Here is a 13,067-nt window from a genome sequence, read left to right on the forward strand (position 1 = left end):
AAGTATGTATTAATAGAAACCACACCTCCCTCCAGTTAAGCATTAAAGCATTTATTGCTCTTTTCATTCAACTGTGTGAAGAAATAGGAGATTAAAAAAAAAGAAATGCTTTCTGATTTAAGAGGGGAAATGGAACTTTAGTAGTCAAAAGAGACCCTCAAGTTAAAAGTGACCCCAAATTGTTCAGAATTAGCCACTGATATTTGGTAATAGGAAATCACATTGTCTGTCCTTTGGTATATGGTTAGCACAGAAAGCTTCTGGTTGGGCCAGTGACTGGGCAGGTTTTGATGACACGAGGAGGAAAATAAGTTGGCCATTTTGTGAAAGGGAGGCAGCAGGACCTGGGCTTGTGCCATTGTTACCTTCTGTATGAAGCTAGGAGGATGAAGCTTGATGACATCTCCTGTAGCGATTGAAGGGGAGTTGACAGGTATAAATTGGCCTGAGCAGGAATCTCACTATTTCCAGCAGGAAGCCAATCCAGCATATCAGGGCTAAAGGAAGGCTCCATCTGGAATCAAGACAGAGGCCAAATCCTTTGCTCAGAGTGTAACTAAGGTTGTCATAGCTTTGGTAAGATGTGTCATCTGAGATATAGTAGAACTGTCCTCGGATGCTTGGGGCCTTCTTGGGGTCCTGCAGGGACCACAAGACCAGAATGTAGGCCCAGGCCACATTGCCAACATAGGCTGTGTTGATGTGGATAACTTGCTGACACTTGACAGGATCCCATTGTAATGGGGCCTCATTTGTAGTGGCAGAAAGTATAGGGCCTCCTTCCTGATAGATATATATGAGTCTTAAGGCACAAATGTACAAGATACCGCTATTTTTCAGTGTTCACCCATTAGCTGCCAGCACAGCCTCCTCAGCAAGCTTTTTGCTCTATGGGTGTGGAGCAGACCATGTTTTCCAAAGGCTCTTATTTGTGGCCGTTCTGGATGATCTCATTGTAGGATTTGGGCTTGGCTACTTCTATGATGCTGGTGTGGATGAAGCCTGGCATACTAGCTTGGACACAGGTTCCCAACAGAAGTTGGGTACCTGCTCACGAAGAGCATGCTGTCAGTGTCAGGAAATACCCCTATGGGGCCACAACCACGTGCACAGATCCACGTGCCCCACTCCCCACTCCCAAGTGCAGTGGTTGTAACACACTTGGGTTACAACTGAGTGTTGTTTTCTTCTGTGGCCCTGACTGAGATTGGGCCATGCTGCAGCCATAGGAAAAACATAAAAATAAAAAGAAATGAACATTTGGGCTCTAGAGAGGAAAAATTTCTAGACTTTTGGGTTTTGTGGACGTGTGTGTGTGTGTGTGTGTGTGTACGTGTATATTTTAATTTTGGAAAAGAACCTAGGGTTATCACTTTATATTTTGGCAAGTAAGAATATTGGAAAATTATGATTTTTCATTGATACCATTAAAGACAGATTATTTAAAATCTAAAAAATCAGGAAGCTATACTCTGAGAATATGGACAGTCCCAGTCCTTAGGCACAAAAGGGCAGTGGAAGAATTCCCATCACACACACACATTCACAGTTGTATATAGGCAATATACGCTCTTAAATATATACATGCAATTGCTGGTATCTTTCTCATTTTGTTGAGGACTAATAAAACTTTTTCTCATTTTATTGGAGGCTAATAAAACTTTGACTAGTAAAACTAAATCCCTGGAGTCACTGAGCAAATAGTGTGTTTGGGGAGATTCTGGATACTCACACACTTTTCCTGATTGTGTGTTCCCCAGGCAAGCTGCTTCCAATTCTGGTTGTGACTCTGTTTACCCAGTTATGTAAAGGGGGGGCTGGTGGTGATAAATAAACCTTCCTTCTACTTAGTATTCCAAACCCTGCACTGATGTTTCCTGTGGAGCCTGGTGGAGGACTGGGGAGGGAGTGTGCCCTCTGCTGGTAACACCTGCATGGGGAGGACCTTGCAGCCTCCCCTGAGCTGTGTGAAAGCAAAGCTCATGGAGGTATCCAGAGCGTCTTCCCTTGAAGAAGGAAGAAAAATCATGGGCAAAGGATCATTTTTATTTGCTTATTTTTGTACTCTTGGCTCCTTTTAAAGTCTCTGTGCAATTTGAGTTTCTGGAGAGACAGTTTCATCTTTTCAAAAATTAATCTAGTGGCAGAGAAAATACGGAGTTAGTTTACCTTCAAGGGGTAAATGACCAACGTTGTGAAGTATTCTCTAAGCCTGTGAGTGATAATGGTTTTAGGAAACAGATGCCTCTAACACTTCCCCTGTCATTTCACATCCCCTGTTGCTGGGAGCTGTGGAGAGTAAGAATTAAAATGAAAAACTAGTTTTCTTAGCACACTCCTTGCACTGTAGGGGTACTTACAGGTTATGGGTAAGTAGAAACTGAATTTTTTTTTTTTCTTTTAGATGGTGCTGGAGACCCAAAAGCAATTAGTTGCATTAGAAAAGGCATCAGAGTAGACTGAATGTGGAGAGCCAGGCCAGCAGTGGGGTGCTACGGTCCTGAAGAGACTGGGCTCTGGGAATCAGAGGGTGAGACTACATGACAAGATTCCTTAAGCCAATGTGTCTGAATTTAAAGTAGGTTGGAAAGCCACAATTTGCAAAAACCACCCAATATTTAAGGGATGAAGATCGAATGAGGGTGCACTTTGGGCACCTGGCAAGAAATGGCTCTGTAAGAGTAGGCCCTGTGGTGAGCTGAAGAGATTGTATTCTGGATATGGAGAAACGCTTATGGTTAAGAAAATATTGTGGGAAGGCATGTGCTGGATAATTCTGTCCTGACAGACCTCTGTGAACCACCTTTGCTAGTTCTCTCAAGAGGACTTTTTCTTTGAGGTGGGCAGGAGGGCTCTGAATGTTCTCATCAGCCTGCACACAAGGTTCAAAATGATGACTATGGTGGCACCTGGAAGGTATGATTTTTGTGCTGGGAGGCAAGCGGTGGCTTGACATCAAGAGTCTGAAGTTGGAGTTTAGTTTATCTTTGATTGGAGCCACAGTAGAAAGAGCATCCACAGCCTTTGGAGTCACACAAGAGTGAGTTTAAAGCCTAACTTACCTACTTACTTACTTACCTGGGAAACCTAGGACAAGTTACTTGTCATCTCTTAGCCCTAGTTTTATCATCTAAAAAACTAAAGTTAGCAGTCTTGAACTCCCTAGTTGGTAGTGATCAGCGAAGACACTTGGCCCAGAGTACAGCAGGTGTTCAGTGGAGAAACTTCTCCTTCCATCCTGTCCTTCTTTCTGATTCTCATTTTCCCACATTGTTCCATCTCCTCCCCAGGATACTGTACCTTTCACACTGACTTTCATGATAGACTGTTTGTGAGTGACACCGAAGACATCAATGATAGAGGCAGTGTGGATGATGACCAAGACGTCCTGGCAGGCTCTTTTAAGGCATGACTCATTCAGAATGTCTCCTTCCAGCACTGTTAGCTTGGTCTTGTTTTGGAGCTTTGCATGAACATGGGTCAGGTCATTGCAAGGATTTCTGGATCTAGCTAGGAAGTTTTCTGATAAAGGTGATGTTTCATAGGTGCTCAAGGATGTTAGAGTGGAGGGTGTACATTCCATAAAAGGAACAAGTAAACAAAGACAGAGTAATCAGCATGTGTAGCAGTTGATTGAGAAAGAACAAATATTTGTTTGTACCTCACCTCATTCCAGGAAAGTAATCTGAACAGTGAGTTGTCAGGTGTGCTTAGAATGTAAGCATTGCTACAGCCATGGGAATTTCACCAAATTTCTTAAGGGAAGTAGGGTGATTGTGGAGAGTTGGGTATAAGAGGAAAATATTTTAATTTAATTCTATATGAAACCAGGGATAATGATTTTGGATCTCTAGCATCATATCAAATAAAACCTATTATTTATATTTAAAAGAATTAGAAAAACAGACTGGCCGTGGTGGCTCACCCCTGTAATTCCAGCCAGCACATTGGGAGGTTGAGGTGGGTGGATCACTTGAGCCCAGGAAGTTCCAGTCTGGACACCGTGGTGAAACCCTGTCTCTACTAAAAATGCAAAAACTACCCAGATTATAGTGCTTATAGTCTCAGCTACTTGCGAGGCTGAGGCAGGAGGATGGATGGAGCCCAGGAGGTGAAGGTGGCAGTGAGCCAAGATTATGTCTCGGCACTGCAGCCTGGGTAGCAGAGCAAAACGCTGTTTCAAGAAAAAAAGAAAAAAGAAAAACCATAAAAGGGAAACAGAAGCAGAGTTGTGATGCAGGAAGTTAACCTTGGCTTGAGGATATAAAATGGACTGGTATAGGGGATATGAGAAAGCCAGGTGATCAAGAGAATAATCGGAATGTCTGTGCCAATGTTTAGATGAGGACTGGAACCAGGGTCCAACAGTGGAAGCAGAGGAGGGGAGAGATACACCAGGTTTGAATTTCAGACCTTACCTTGAAGGTCCTGGTACCTATTGGAGCTGGGCTGAGAGGAAAAGGAGAAGATAAAATCACCCCTACAGTTTCCTGCTTGGGCAACTGGGAGGAGAGTGGAGCCATGACTCAGGAATTGTAGATAAAATGATGAAATGATGAATTATGAATGAATGAATTTCATTGACATGATGAATTTCGTTGAAAACTCTTATCAAAATAGCATGAAAAGCAGATAGCGATGCTGACAATGAGTTAGCCACCAATGAACTAACATCCCAGCTGTCTAGCCAGTGGCAGTGGTTACAACATCAATGTCTTCAGGCTTCTCTGAAATCCACAGGTAGTTATGCTGCCAGTAAAGTTGTCACCTGGAATTAGCCCACAAAATGAACACCATTCTACATGGAGCTCGGATAAATACTCTCATTTGTGCTTTATAATCTGCATATGGCTCACAGCTTGCTTATTTCCTTTTATCTCTATCTCAAGAGGTAGGTATTCTGAGTCCCACTTTATTGGTGAGGAAACTGAGGCTCAGAGAGGCTAAGGAGAGATCTAAGGCCAGGCTTCTAGTGAAGGCTCAAACCTGCCCATCCCACCTGCCATTTTTGTACCCTGTATCCCAGGTGCAGGACTGGCTGTTTAGAATCAACTTTTCTGAGAAAGGGTAAGAATAAGCCAGTTTAACTGAAACTGGCAACAAAGGCTAAAGAACAGTGATAGTAAAATTCAGAGTGAAAAATTCAAGGCTGGAGAAATTCCTTGCCGGGGTACAAGCAGGACCATTTGCTTTCCTGATGCCTCTGCCATGTTTTGTCTACTTCCAGACCCTTCCCTTTGTCAGGCAACTCTAAGAAGGTCCTGCAGTAGGGGGAGGTAGGAAAGAGGCTGTTGGGTAGGAGGTGGCTAACAGCCTGAGAGTAGAATTTTCTCTGGTTGTTTTTCCACCTCTGCCCTTCCTACTCCCTTCCTCTGCTTCTTGTTTGCTGCTAACTTCAGACAGACTGGCTCAAAGGAATTGCTATGTCAAAGCAGAAGAACTCCAAAGCAGAGAGAAAAGGACTCTTCCCCCAATGAGTTTGCAGGGATCTAGAGGGACCTAGAAAGGGAACTTTTGTTGATGAAACCATAGCTCCCTCCTTCTCCAAGGCACTGTGGACTTGGCAAGTGTTTTATGTAGACTAAATGCAGTTGCTTTTATGGCATGACTTGAGCTAGAGGGAGGCCTAGAGAAGCTGCTAGACAACTACAGCTTAAGTGCACAGAAGCTCTACTACACTATCTGGGTTCAAATCCAGCTTTGCCATAATCTAACTGTGGTACCTCGGACAAGTTGATTAACCTCTCTGTCTCATCATCTGTAAGAAATAAGACTAATAATATTACCAATCTCATAGGGTTGTTATGGGGAGTAAACAAGTCAGCACATGCAAAACCTTTAGCACAGTGCCTGGCACAGAAAGAACACTGAAAGGATTCTCTGTTTTTATCTCATACAGGCCCTGCCCATCCATTATGCCCCCTGCATTTTCACTGTAGCAGAACTGTTCCTCTAGGCTGAGCATTGCTTTTTTCCTGATGTCAGATGTTAGATTGCAAATATTGCTGAGACCCAAGGATTACAAACATTTAATATTGGTCATGCATTAATATTTGTTTATCAAAGACACCATTAAAACAGAGAGTGGAGGAAATTGGACATTCGAAGAGTGAAAGAAGAGTAGATTGTTGGGTGTGGTCCCGGAGTGCTGTCAATGGGGGGCTTCTCTGTGCACAGGGCAGGACCCTCTGGGCAGCCAGAGCCCACATATAGACACACAGTATCCCCAATCATTTGGGTTGGGGAAGATGACAGGGAATTGGTTTGGGACACACATGGAGGCAAAGGAAGAGACTGAAGACCCACCTTGCCAAGCATCAGCTCCAGGGCCAAGTGATGAAACCTCTGGATGAAGCTCTGGTCTGAGCTCTGCTACACATTAATCAGATGTTCTTGGCAAGTCACTCTGTTTCTGCATCTTGATGGGTTCGTAGTTCAGTTGGATGCTACCCCTCTTCTTTTTTTTTTTTTTTTTTTTTGAGACGGAGTCTTGCTCTGTCACACAGGCTGGAGTGCAGTGGTGTGATCTCAGCTCACTGCAACCTCCACTTCCTGGGTTCAAGTGATTCTCCTGCCTCAGCCTCCCTAGTAGCTGGGATTGCAGGGGCACGCCACCACACCCGGCTAATTTTTGTATTTTTAGTAGAGACGGGGTTTCACTATGTTGGCCAGGCTGGTCTCAAATATCTGACCTTGTGATTTGCCTGCCTTGGCCTCCCAAAATTCTGGGATTAGAGGCATGAGCCACCGCACCTGGCCTGTGACCCCTCTTCTAACTCCCTCATGGGTCTATTTGTACAAGGAGTTGCTACTTCAAATTCTGCAGTCAACTTACTGTGGTGAGAACAGAGACGAATGGTTAAAAAAAGTCATATATGTGAAATCTAAATGAGGCATGTCTGGCCTCATACTGCCTCTTACTCTGTCCCTGCTCTGTGCTGTGCACTAGTGCGCACTCTCCCCCTCTCACTGATGCTCTCTCTCTCTCACTCTTTCTCATTCTCTCTTTGTGATTCTCTCTCCCCTCATTTCTCTCTGTCACACACAAATGCACACACACACTTACACACTCATCTTTTTTTTTTTTTTCCATTTCCTTTTATTTTACCTTCACTAAAGATGCTAAGGATGCTACAAAACGAAACAAAGCCTGGGGCAGTCTAGAGAGACAGGGACTCACTGGTGAGGTCTCCAGATAAATGGTGTTTTTTGTGAATGTTGCACAGCAATTAGCAAGACAAAAAGCTTCAGAACATAAATGAGTTGTAGACAAGAAAGAGAATTGATGTGGGATTTTTTAGAAGAGAAGAAAAAATGCATGGAGGCTGAGGCAGCTGCCTCTCAAGTTCTGGGTCAGGGCCAGAATCCAGTCTCCAGACATCCCATCCAGTATCTTTCTCACTATGCCATTTTATACTACTTAATATTTCTTTTTTGATTACTGTGGATGTGGTATTGGCCTTTATTTGACTACAACTTTCCGTAACTTGCTAGACAAGGTCCACCTCCCAACAGGCATGGAGGGTTTAAGATGGAGCCAAAACACCTATAACTTAAGTTTACTTACTGGAAAATTCCTTCCTCAATTCTGGTCTGAAGGCCTTTTCCAAGGCCCTGATCTCCTTCAGCTCCTTCTCCTTCACCAAGAGATGGATGATTCTCTGACCCAGAAACATTCCTGCTCCTGTCACAAGGCAGCTCCAGCCCATCATGGCCAATCCAAAGTAGCAGGAAACCCTTGCCAGGGAACAGAAGATGTTAGGGAACAGATCTGATTCTAGGCTGATCCAGGAGAGGGCTAAGAAGAGTGTTCAAATTGTTATATACTCACACAGATCCCTTATTTTCCTCCACCCTCTTTTTTTGCAAAAATTCCATGTCCCCACCACTGCCAGTGGTAGTTGAAAAAAAAAAATGAAAAAGCTCTAGCCATTTGTTATATAGTTAAAAAGTGGACCGAGTAATCGGGATGCTGGTCACCTCATCCCCTGTGGCAGGTCTGAAGCTTTATGCACTGTGGCTTCTGGCCCAGCTCGTATCAATTTGTACTCTGGCCACATACTCATTGCTGTCTCCTCCTGCAGGATCCCTTATCTCAGAAGAATAGTAACCTTTAGGTTATATCTAGTTCTTCCCAGGAACAGTAGGAGAAATCCAATCTTAAGGCTGCAGTGTGATAAAGAGTCTTGGGTTTAGTCTTAACAGGACACTGGCCAGTTGATACTAGCTGTCTGGGATCTGCAACTTCTGATCTTAAACTAGACTGGGAGAAATCTCCCAGCAAAATGTGAATTTTGTCCTTGTGCAATAAATACATCTGGAGGGAAATCTACATTAGCCCATTATCTCCTCTGTCAGAGTATCGTTTGAAATGTTGCTGCTATCTTGCAAAGTTTAGAAATTTGCAATGGTGACTGCCCTAATCACCAGAAAGTTTTATGGAGGTGACTTTCTTTCGAACTCAATATATCCAAAACTTCAATTGCCATTTTCCCCTGGAGAGCTCTGGGTTCCTAGATGAAGAATATCACTGAAGGAAAGCTATCTAGTGGTAACTACTTAATGATATGGCCTGTACCACAAGAATAGGGATTTTTAGTTGTATGCCACAATGACTTTTATCATAGATGTTTGAAGTTATCTTATATTTTTGCCTGCAAAACAATTCTCAGCAAATTCCTGGAGATGCTGTAAGTGCTTTTGAAGCCTATGCCCCCAGAACTGCCCAAATATCTCCATCATAAGCTCCCCAAGACACTTTCCTCTATTTTAAAAAATTGAGATGTAACTTATGTGCATTACAATGCCCAGATCTCCAGTGTTCAGTGTCAGTGAACCTTGACAGTCATATATGCCCATTTAAGTACCACCCAAAAGAAGATATAGATCATTTCCTCCACCCAGAAAGATCTTTCTGCCTGTTCTCTGTTATCTCTCTGCCCTTCCCCCAATCTACCTCATAGGTATTGTGCATGGAGTACAGAAAAAGTGACCATTGGTTGTCTCTATTGTTTGTTCATTTTTCTATGTCATGATTTTCATTATTTTTTAATTGACTTACATTTATTGACTTTGGGTTTATTTTGCTCTTCTTTTTCAGGATTCTTATGATAAAATCATAGATAATTAACTTTACTCCTTTGCTCATTTCCACTATAAACAATTAAAGTTGTAAATTTCTCTCTAAACACTATGTTAGCTGTATCCAACATTTTAATGCTGGGTTATCATCATTCGGTTAATGATGTTTAAAATATTTCCTTGTGATTTCTTCTTTGACCCAAATGTTAATCAGAAGCATACTGCTTGTTTTCTAAAAGTTGGGGATTTTCTAGATATCTTATTGTTATGCCTTTATAATCAAATACTATTGTGGCCACAGCATATACTCTGTATGATTTCGATCTTTGGATATATATTGAGACTTGTTTTATGGTGCAGCATATGGTCTATGTTGGTGAACATGCCACAAGCACTTAACAAGAATGCTTTCTGCAATTGTTGGAAGTCATACTCCAGAAATGATTTGGTTTGAAACCCCACTCTGGGTCTTGCCCTCCTCCCATGTTGTAGACAGTCACCTTCTACTTGGGATCGACTATCAATGCTTCAAACGCACTTGCCTAGGAAAGGTTAGCCCTGTGACCCAGGATGCAGCAGCTTGTTCTCTGAAGCTATCAGAACTAGCTGCAGGCCCCGGGTCTTGCTGAGATGTGTGGAGCACTACCTGAGACCACTCAGGTGCATCACATGCCTTTACCTGCTAGAGCAGATGCTGGAGTGCACCTTAACAATCCCCATTGCCTTCAGGAGAGGGCCACTCATTCCCTTAGCTGTTGAGATTTCTGGAGGCTGGTAGATTTCAGCCAGTGTCTCTTGGAGTCCCTGAGTGAAACTAATAAATGTAAGCACTAAAGAAAGCAATAAATAAAACAAAGAGGAAGACTGATTAGGGGTCAATAAGGCCACACTGCTAACATTCTTTTGTTTTTAAACAGCTTTACTGAGGTAAAATTGACATATCATAACATTCACCTGTTTTAAGTGTACAGTTCAATTATTTTTAGTAAAATTTTAGACTTGTTTGACCATCATCACAATCTTGTTTTGGAACATTTCTATAATTCCTAAGAAATCCCTCATGCTCATCAATACCACCCCTTATTCCCACTCCCCAGCTCCAGACAACCCCTACTTGACTTACTGACTCTACAGATTTGTCTTTTCTGGATATCATAAAAATGGAATCATACAACATGTGGTTTTTTGTATCTATCTTCTTTCACTTAGATTAATGTGCTTTTGTGGTTCACCTATGTTGTAGCACGTATCAATATTTTATTTTTTTAGGTGCTAAATTCTATTACATTGTATGGATCACTCCCATTTGTTTATTCTTTCATCAGTTTATAGATATTTGATGTGTTTCTACTTTGTGGACTATTATGGATAAAGCTGTTATGAATATTCACATTCATGTGTTGTGTGGACATAGGTTTTTTTTCCTTGGGGGTAGACAACAAGGAATGAAAGTGCTAGGTCATATGGTAAATGTATCTTCAACATTTTAAGAAACTGCCAAACTGGTTTCCAACATGGCTGCATGTCCCATCAACAATGCACGAGTATTTCAATTTTTCCACATCATTGTTATTTCACTTCCTCAATTGTTATTATCCTTCATTTTTATCATAGCATTCTAGTGGGTAAGAAGTGGTGTCTCATTGTACTTTTGATTGCATTTCCCTGCTGACTGATGATACTGACCATCTTTTCATGTGCTTTATTAGCTCTTCCTACACCTTTTGGTGCAATGGCTATTCAAATATTTTGCCCAATTTAAAATTGGTTTATTTATCTTTTTTGCTATTTAGTTGTCAGTGTATTTTATATTTTGGATACAAATATTTTATCAAATGTATGATTTGAAATTTTTTTTCTCAGTCTCTGGGTTATATTTCCATTATCTTATTGATGTCTTTTAAAATGCAAACTGTTTTGGTTTTGATCATGACTCACATTTCAACTTTTTTCTTCTACCAGGAAACGTTGGGATTTTGTCGAACTCAAGTTCATTCGTATGTTAATCTATGTTTTCTCCTAAGAGGTGTATAATTTGGCCTTTAAATTTAGGCCTATAATCCATTTGGAGGAAATTATTGCTTATGTGTTAGTTAATGGCCAAAATCGTAGGGCCAATTGATTTTCACAAAAGTAATTCAATGGGGCAAAAGGATAGTCTTTTAAACAAGTAATACTGAGACAACTGAATTGTCCACATGCTCAGGGAAGGTCAGCATGCTATGTCAAGTGATGCCCATCGGAGTCACCACCTATTGGCATCAGAGTTCGCAAATAATTTCTCAATGTGATAATTATGGGTTAAATAATATGCTGTAGCTTTCTGCTTCTCCCGTTCGACAGACAGCCACATTTTCTTGTGCAGCGCCAGCGGCATCCCCGAGGCACCACAGTGAAGGTGAAGCTTGGAGTCAATGGGTTTGGCTGTATTAGGTGCCTGGTCTCCAGGGCTGCTTTTAACTCTGTCAAAGTGGGTACTGTTGCCATCAATGACTCCTTCATTGACCTTGACTACATGGTCTACATGTTCCAGTATGATTCCACCCATGGCAAATTCCATGACACCGTCAAAGCTGAAAACGGGAAGTTTATCATGAATACAAATTTCACCACCATCTTCCAAAAGCTAGATCCCACCAAAATCAAATAGGGTGATGCTGGCCTTGAGTACATCATAGAGTCCACCGGCATCTTCAGCACCATAGAGAAGGCTGGGGCTCACTTGCAGGAGGGATCCAAAATGGTCATTATCTCTGCCTCTCTGCTGACGCCCCTGTATCTGTGATGTGCATGAACCATGGGAAGTATGACAGCAACCTCAAGATTATCAGCAATGCCATCTGTACAACTAACTGCTTAGCACCCTTGGCCAAGTTCATCCATGACAACTTTGGTGTCGTGGAAGGACTTATGGCAACAGTCCACATGTCACTGCCACCCGGAAGACTGTGGATAGCCCCTCCAGGAAACTATGCCATGATAGTCGTGGGGTTCTCCAGAATGCCATTCCGGCATCTCCTGGCACTGTCAAGGCTATGGGAAATGTCATCCCTGAGCTGAACAGGAGGCTTACTGGCATGACCTTTCATGTCCCCACTGCCAACATGTTGGTTGTGGACCTGACCTGCCGTATGTAAATCCTGCCAAAAATGATGACATCAAGAAAGTGTTGAAGCAGCATCGGAGTTCCCCTTCGAGGGCATCTTGGGCTACAATGAGAACCAGCTTGTCTCCTTTAACTGCGACACCCACTCTTCCACCTTTGATCTTGGGACTGGCATTGCCCTCAATGACCACTTTCTCAAGCTCATTTTCTGGTATGACAATGAATTTGGCTATAGCAAAAGGGTGGTGGACCTCATTGCCCACATGGCCTTCAAAGAGTAAGATCCCTGGACCACCAGCCCCAGCGAGAGCATGAGAGGAAAACAGAGGCCCTCAGCTTCTGGGGAGTTCCTGCCACACGCAGTGCCCCACCACAATGAGAATCTCCCCTCCTCACAGTTTCCATGCAGACCCTCTGAAGATGGAGAGGCCTAGGGAGCCCCACCTTGTTGTGTACCATCAATAAATTCTTCTGCATTCAGCCAAAAAAAAAATTGCTCTATTAGGAAAACTCACAAAGATTAGTAATCAGCAAAAGAGCAGATGGCATGATTTCCCCATCCTCCTATCTTACACTGATGCATAAATGGTCAGGAAATTACTGGGCTCACAATGTGAGTCTGTGTTTCAGTGTAGGAAGACTATCTTCCCTTACTATAATTTTTTATCATATTAGCACGAGGACACAGCTCTATCAGTGGAGGAACACACAGGCTTTTGGTGTGAAACAGTCTAGATTTAGGTGCCAGCTGTTCTCAACATTATCTGGGAAAGTCAACTGCCTAGAACCTAGAGTTTTTGGGGCTCATGCAAAGGGTTTTCCTTTTCTTAGGGGAGAAAGCCACCCATTCTATAGGGACATATACTAGGTAGAGTCCCTC

General features: G+C 42.5%; 2 pseudogenes; one reads left to right on the forward strand and one right to left on the reverse strand.

Moving 5' to 3' along the window:
• Nucleotides 1-378: 378 nt before the first annotated feature.
• On the reverse strand, nucleotides 379-7,712 carry LOC100595408 (annotated as a pseudogene).
• A 3,790-nt stretch (nucleotides 7,713-11,502) lies between these two features.
• LOC100595060 lies at nucleotides 11,503-12,506 on the forward strand (annotated as a pseudogene).
• Nucleotides 12,507-13,067: the final 561 nt, after the last annotated feature.

Source organism: Nomascus leucogenys, chromosome 12 (genome assembly GCF_006542625.1).
Source record: "Nomascus leucogenys isolate Asia chromosome 12, Asia_NLE_v1, whole genome shotgun sequence".
Taxonomy (NCBI): domain Eukaryota; kingdom Metazoa; phylum Chordata; class Mammalia; order Primates; family Hylobatidae; genus Nomascus; species Nomascus leucogenys.